This window comes from Penaeus chinensis, chromosome 16, assembly GCF_019202785.1.
Source record: "Penaeus chinensis breed Huanghai No. 1 chromosome 16, ASM1920278v2, whole genome shotgun sequence".
NCBI lineage: Eukaryota > Metazoa > Arthropoda > Malacostraca > Decapoda > Penaeidae > Penaeus > Penaeus chinensis.
Window position 1 is genome coordinate 24,123,351 of NC_061834.1, and position 7,500 is coordinate 24,130,850.

Genomic DNA, 7,500 nt, shown 5'->3' on the forward strand with positions numbered 1-7,500 from the left:
CTTTTCCCGAAGGGTGTTTTGCGGCACTGGGATATGCTACTCCCGCCCACGACAGTCAGCTTAGCCAAGGGCGTGAGTGTGGCATTTAAATGACTCAGCCTCCATTATTACCTTAATGACGCCTAAGTGTGTATTGCAATAGCGTGGGAGGGGGCGATGTTGCCTCGCGAAGGATCCCACTTGCACAGCGACGTACATTCATGGCTTTTTGTTTTAGGAAACACATGGAGCAGATCAAAAGGATAATGGTAAATAAACATTGACTGCAGTGAGTCTTATAAGCAGCGTGAGCAGATTCCAATGTTATTCAGAACGAGCCTGATTGATGCGTTAGGGGAACGAGTGTTGCTCGGCGGAAGAGTGTTGCGGGGCGAGCGAGCACAGGAAGGAAACGGAAGCACGACCGGCGGAGAGCGAGCCATCACTGCGCAACACTTTCGGCTCCGATGAATTGCTCCGGCTGGGCTGGAAGAGGCTCAACCGTTGTCATTGGCGACGAATTAGGCAACCGCTCTATGATAATTGAATAATAATCACACCGTTATTTTCATCGCCACCACCTTCCTCCCACTTTATCATTACTATCATTATCATTATCACCACCACCATCATCAGCTTCACTATCTCCATCACCGTCATCATGACCACCACATCACCATTATCATTATCACCACCACCATCACCGTCATCATAACCACCATCATCATCATTACCATCATCATCTCCCCCTCATCGCCATCACTATGGTCATCGTCGGATGGCCTCGTTACCAAGCGGCGGGCGGCTTGTGGAAGCCTTCATGAACGCGAGGATAGTCCTCATTCGGCGCGGCCAGGCGGGGGTCCGCCCATCTGGGCGACCTACTCCGCCCATGGACTCACTGCCCACGCTTCCATAACCGGTACTTCCACCAACTCTTCCTCTCCTCCCCTTCTTCCAGTAGATTTTCCTAAACTGAATAACATCGGCTTACTCTCTCTCTCTCTCTCTCTTTTCTCTCTTTTTTTCTCTCTTCTTTTTCTCTTTTTCCCTCTCTCTCCCTCTCTCTCCCTCTCTCTCCCTCTCTCTCCCTCTCTCTCTCTCTCTCTCCCTCTCTCTCTCTCTCTCTCTCTCTCTCTCTCTCTCTCTCTCTCTCTCTCTCTCTCTCTCTCTCTCTCTCTCTCTCTCTCTCTCTCTCCCTCTCTCCCTCTCTCCCTCCCTCCCTCCCTCCCTCCCTCCCTCTTCCTCTCCCTCTCCCTCTCCCTCTCCCTCTCCCTCTCCCTCTCTCCCTCTCCCCCCCCTCCCCTTCCCCCTTCTCTCTCTCTCTCTCTCTCTCTCTCTCTCTCTCTCTCTCTCTCTCTCTCTCTCTCTCTCTCTCTCTCTCTCTCTCTCTCTCTCTCCCTCTCTCTCCCTCTCTCTCCCTCTCTCTCCCTCCCCCCCCCTCTCTCTCTCTCTCTCTCTCTCTCTCTCTCTCTCTCTCTCTCTCTCTCTCTCTCTCTCTCTCTCTCTCTCTCTCTCTCTCTCTCTCTTCCTCTCCCTCTCCCTCTCCCTCTCCCTCTCTCCCTCCCCTCCCTCCCCTTCCCCCTTCTCTCTCTCTCTCTCTCTCTCTCTCTCTCTCTCTCTCTCTCTCTCTCTCTCTCTCTCTCTCTCCCTCCCTCCCTTCCCCCCCTCTCCCCTCCCCTCCCCTCCGCCCTTCTCCCTACCACCAACCCCCCCGCTCGCTCTTTTCCTCTTTCTCTTTCTCTTTTGCTTTACTCAAGTCTCATCCTTGTCTTTCCTTAGTACCTGATACCTTTATTTTCCTCAGTCCATCTCTCTCCCTCTCTATTGCTCTTCCCCAAAACACTCAGTGTCTTCTCTCTCGCCTTCCGGCCATATTCTCTTCTTTCGGTCGACTCTTCCCAACCCTTATTGTTCCTACCTTTCCTCTTCCATTCCAACCCTGCCAGCCTCCCTTTCCACCGGTCCCCCTTGTCATCTCGCGGAACGTGGTGCCGGCGTAAGGTGGCTCCAATATTAGATGGGGGAAATGTACACTGTATTGATGTTTGATGTCCCCACCGCCCGCGCGAACGTTGCCAACACAAAATATTGCGCGGTAGAGCTTTAAGTTATTGATTCTGGCGGGATGCAGTTATCACTATGTGTCAAAGTTTTGTTTGTTTTCTATTTTGTACTCGTTTGTTTATCATCTCCCCCCCCCCCCCCCCCACCTCTTCCTTCTTCCCTACCCATCCACCACTTGCTACGTTCCTTCGCTGATGAGTGCTTTTTCGTGTGCGTCTGGGATGAGAACGAGAGGTGAACGGCCAGGCCACTTTATTACGTATTGGCGTATTCACTTCGAGTGTTGTTGTTGTTGTTTTACTTGGATTGTGTGTGTGTGTGTGTGTGTGTGTGTGTGTGTGTGTGTGTGTGTGTGTGTGTGTGTGTGTGTGTGTGTGTGTGTGTGTGTGTGTGTGTGTGTGTTTGTATATGTGTGCGGGGAAGAGATAAAGAAAGAAAGAAATAGTGAGAGTGAGATTGATTATGTGTGATTGTGTGTTTGTATGCAAGTATGCATGTATGTGTGTGTGTAAAGGCGTCGCGGAGAGGAAGAATTAAGGAAAAATAATAAATGAATGAATGAAAAGTCTGACGTTAGAGGGAGGGAGGGATGCGAGAGAGAGAGAGAGAGAGAGAGAGAGAGAGAGAGAGAGAGAGAGAGAGAGAGAGAGAGAGAGAGAGAGAGAGAGAGAGAGAGAGAGAGAGAAAGGCGGGAAGAGGTGGGGAGAGGCAGAGATGAAAAGAACGAGAGAAGGTGTAATGAAATAAATGGTTAGAAGGAAGGGAATGTAGCGAAAGGAAAGTGATGATGATGAAGGAGATGGTGGTGTGGTGCGATGCCTGGGTGGTGGAGGTGGTAGTGGTAGTGGTGGCGGTGGTGGAGGAGGTGGTGGTGGTGGCGAGGCAGACCGCGCGCTCTCAGCTTTAGTCTGGCCTCGCCCGTTGCTCTCGTCAGGCACGCGGCACTACTGCACCGTCGGCGCCCTCTGCGAGTGTCGGCATCAGTAGTACTTCAGGAGAGGGACGCAGGTTGGAAACGTAACCCCCTTGTGCGTGTGCGTCTGCTTCCACTGCCATCGCTCTGTCACATTTCGGGATGTGTCCACAGTGTTGTGTGTGCTGACTGTGCAAATGTTTGTGTGTGGTGGCCTTTCCCAGTTCTGAAAATAACGAAGAGAACCAAACAATAGCGACCCCTCCATTTTGAAAATTAGAAGAACGGAGAAAGGAAATCTCTCGTCTCCAAAACGTTTCAAAATCAGAATTTACGCAGATACGCATGTTTCTAAACGTCCCCCCATTTATATGTTTATTTTTGCGTATATGGATTTCATTTAAGAGTAGATACACGTGCCACCAGAACATGTGGACTGACATAATATTTTGCCAGCATCCGATGTGAGTATTTAGACCAGGTGCTAATCGGTAATTATAGCAGCAAGTGCATAGTGTTCATGTACAGTTGCCACCAGCACAGCGCCACCTCCAGCCATCTGGCGGAGCGCAGGCCGGCCTCACGGCTTGAAACAGCTGATCCATGTGTCTCGTAATAGATCTGGCCGCCTCGTGATTAATGTTTATTCATTACAAGTGTTATTCAGGAGAAAAATCCGTGTCCAATGATGGACTGTGAAAACTTGAAATAGGTTTGTGATTGTGCGAAGTATTAACTTTTTCAGGAGTGAGTCATGCGTTTCAGAGATGAGTCACGTGGCAGGGATCTATATTGTAATGATGTAAGTGGCGTATGTTCTGGAGGCTGCTCGGCGGCAGTAATACGGGGGATTGGGGCGAATGGGACGTGGGAGGTGGAGGTGCGGTGTGGATGGGTGAGCAAGGGCGAGGAAAGGCTGCTGGTCGGGAATGGCAGTAGGGAGGGGATTGTCAGCTGATCACGAGCTCACGAGCGCTTGAACGGAGTTCGAACGAGCGAAGGCTGAGCCCCTGCGTCCGCGACCCGCGCTCGCTCTCTCTGCCACGGGGAACCCCCTGGTCATCCTACCCGTCTACTGCTCTGCTCGTCTTTAAGGCGGCGGAAACCCTTTTTTCCAACGTGGGCGAGGGAGCCTGGTGGGATTGGACAGCGGAGACGATAAGGCACTGCAACGACAAGTGGCAGTGACGGGCGAGCGTGGTGGAGGAGAAGCGAGCGATGGTTGTGTTGGTTGAGGGATGCTCCGGGCCGTGTTAGTGGTCCGTGGAGTGGGTTATGAGATGTATCCGGCCCAGCTTTCACAGCACGGACGTGACGGGGCTGGCGCGGTGTGACACCTGTCCTGACATCTCGCTTTGTTTGTCACGCCAGGCTAGTTCGCCGAGAGGATGCGGGGAGAAACCGCCCCTCCATGTCACGCATGAGGGCGTGGGTGGTCCTCCTTCCTTCTCGAGGTCGTTCTCGGGATGAACATGATGGCGGTGTCATGGCAACTTGGATGCAAGTTGCGAGCCAGAGTCTGTCTGTCTATCGCGCCAATTTTGCTTTAATCAGTGCGGGGACACGCTTGCGGCTTGTGCATTTGCTGGATTGAACGTGCCGTGCGTGTGCCGTGAAGACGACGGAAAGGTCGTGGCGGCAACACCTGCCGCTTCACGTCCCAACGAGGTGAAGATACCCCCCCCCCCCCCCATGTGCTACACAATATTGGCAAGCCGCCAGGAACGCCTCGTGCAGGAAGTACACCGACTGGAATCGGAACGTAACGGGTCGGGACGCTTTGAACGTTACTCTCTGCTGTAGAATTGAATATCTTTCTTCCTCCTCTTCCGTTCCTCTCCTCTCTGCTCCCTTCTCTCTTCTCATCTCTCTATCCCACATCCTTTCTTGCGTAGAGAAGATTTTTGCTCATCAAGTCGACAGATAGCATCTTCTGGCAGGATTTACTCAATCACACAGACAAGGCAGATGTTACACCAGAGGCAACATAAAAGAAAAGTTAACTAGACAAATACGAGCATCTATTCTCTCTCTCTCTCTCTCTCTATCTATCTCTATCTATCTCTATCTCTATCTCTATCTCTATCTCTATCTCTATCTCTATCTCTATCTCTATCTCTCTCTCTCTCTCTCTCTCTCTCTCTCTCTCTCTCTCTCTCTCTCTCTCTCTCTCTCTCTCTCTCTCTCTCTCTCTCTCTCTCTCTCTCTCTCTCTCTCTCTGTGTATATATATATATATATGTATATATAAAATATATGTATGTATGTATGTCTTTCTCCCTTTTTTCTTTACACTAATCGGGTACTGTAATACCACTTATCAAGATAAAACAAAATTGTTGAGCTCGCTGCGTACAGTAATGGTTTATGTGCTGAATATGCACAGAAAGTGCGTCGCTTAGAGGGGGAAACCGTGCTACATCGCGCGCCGTAACATCTTTATATGGAGGCATTCTATGCCATTGCCTGGAGTTCCGTTTTATCAAATATGCAAATAGTGGTGGTGTAGATTGTGATGATGTCAGTTTTGAGATATCCGGTTGTTCATGTTACGAGGATGAAAAGTTGGCGGCGGGAAGGGAGAGGGGCTGGAGACGCGGTCGGGGCAGAAGGGGAGGGCGGAAGTGATCCCGACAATATTAGTGTAGGAGGACTTTAGGAGGGCAAGTATAAAGGACACGAACGGGAAAGCTACGCCTGCGCACTGTGAGGAAAATAATGAAGTAGAGTGCGGCTAATCTTGAGTCTTGCTGAAAATTTCAGTATTTTAGCATATTTCTGTGCACTGGCTTATCTCTGCTGCATATTCAACGCCACCACTGAGCTTTATAAAACTATGATTTTACATATACTTGTAAGTGGGATCAGTAAGCCTTCTTAAAGTCTGTAAAGTTAAATAACAAACGATGGTCCATTTCGTAGAGAACATCTGTGTGTTTATTGGTATAGTGATATGACTGAGAGGGATTGTTTTGTAACAAGAGAAAGGAAGTTTCCTTTTTGCGCTGCAAAGACTTCACGATACATTTGCGCTGTGCCCCCCATCGCAACTGCTCACTACCCCCCACCCGCGTGTGGTATAACGTAAAGCTGTCTGATCATTCTGTGGAAATTGGGCTGAAGACGACCCTTGTACGGTATCATCAAATGCCGTCCGCTCCTGCGTCGCCTCGTGTAGGGTTTCTACAGCATTGTGCTATTTAGAATAGAGGTGATCACGAAATCATCCTCATTGCTTGAAGATAGAATTTAAACTTGACCTTTGCAAAAGTTCAACTTTGGGTTTCGAGGATTCGCGTGGCATTGGGAGGAGTAAAGAGGAAGGTGGAGATCAAACGTACTGTGGGAGCGTCATGATGATGGCAGTGATCCGTGATTTTGCCTGATCCTGGGAACGATATTAATAAGATAAGGTGAGTGTCCGGCCCCCGCGTGATCAATACGTCACCTCGCTGTGTCACGTGACCTCGGGCGACATCCGTGCAACGTCACAGCCTTGCACCCTATCGTCCGCCAGCAAGCAGCGTCACCACCTTTGGCGAATGTTCCCTTTCGTCCCATACATGCGAGGTTTTTTCCGCCGATCCTCGCGGCAGGCACGTCGCGTCCTGGCGTCTTTAATGTGTACTCGCACGCCAGTCGTGGGAGAGGAGCTCGCGCTATTTACTCGGCCTGCAAAGAAAAAATAAAAATCTTTCTGGTGACAGATTCTGCATGAGCGTCAGCTTTAGTCGAGACAAGGGGAAGAGGGAGGGATGGCGACGGAGAGGGAAGAGAGTGCGAAAGGGAGCTGCCACGAAGGGCTTGGTGTTAACTGTGGCTTTTTACACCGGCTCTGACCACCCAGTGTTTGCAGTTGGGAGGAGCGGGCCTCCAGCGGGGGCGCCGAGCTCTCTGGCCCCAGTCTTGAAAGGAGCCTCTAGCTTCTTCCACCTCACACCCGCTTTTCTTCCTTACCCCTCCTCTTCCTCCTCCACCTCACCCCCTTCTGCTTTTCCTCCTTCCTTACCTCCTCCTCTTCCTGCTCCAACTTTGGCTTCTTCCACTCCCTCCACAGCCTCCCCCTCCTTCTCATACCCCCCTCCTTCTGATACCCCCCCTCCTTCTCATACCCCCCCTCCTTCTCATACCCCCCCTCCTTCTCATACCCCCCCTCCTTCTCATACCCCCCCTCCTTCTCATACTCCCCCGCCTTCGTCCTCCTTTCCATTCCTTGCCACGCTTCGTAATCATCCTAAATGTTCTTTCTGCTCCCGCTGCTCCTCTCTGCCGCCGCCGCCCACCTCGCCGCTGACCCGCGCTTCATCCTCCCTCCTGTTTTGTAGGGCTTGTGGACGGGAAGCTTCTTCCTATTTCGACATTTCTGGTTTCTTGCACATGTATGTATTTCTTACTTCATCACTAAAGTATGGCTAGACAAGATGCTAACGAAATTGTTCGAAAGGAGGCTGGTGTGGAAAATGTCTTTCATTAGTTTGCAGAACTTTTGTTTGCATTTTTTTGCACTTTTTTGCACTTCAACGTGAAGAGGATTCAGAAGAG

General features: G+C 50.7%; 1 protein-coding gene across 13 annotated transcripts in view; it reads left to right on the forward strand.

The window, feature by feature from the left end:
* Positions 1-7,500, forward strand: part of LOC125033572 (MAP7 domain-containing protein 2-like) — a 367,585-nt gene that overhangs the window by 247,114 nt on the left and 112,971 nt on the right. The window contains exon 1 of one of the 13 annotated variants that reach the window (XM_047625191.1): positions 2,937-3,054. The exons of the other annotated variants lie outside the window; for them this stretch is intronic. The gene's annotated coding sequence lies outside the window, so the exon portion shown is untranslated. Of the gene's footprint in view, positions 1-2,936; positions 3,055-7,500 lie in introns of those variants that run through there. 13 annotated transcript variants of the gene reach the window in all.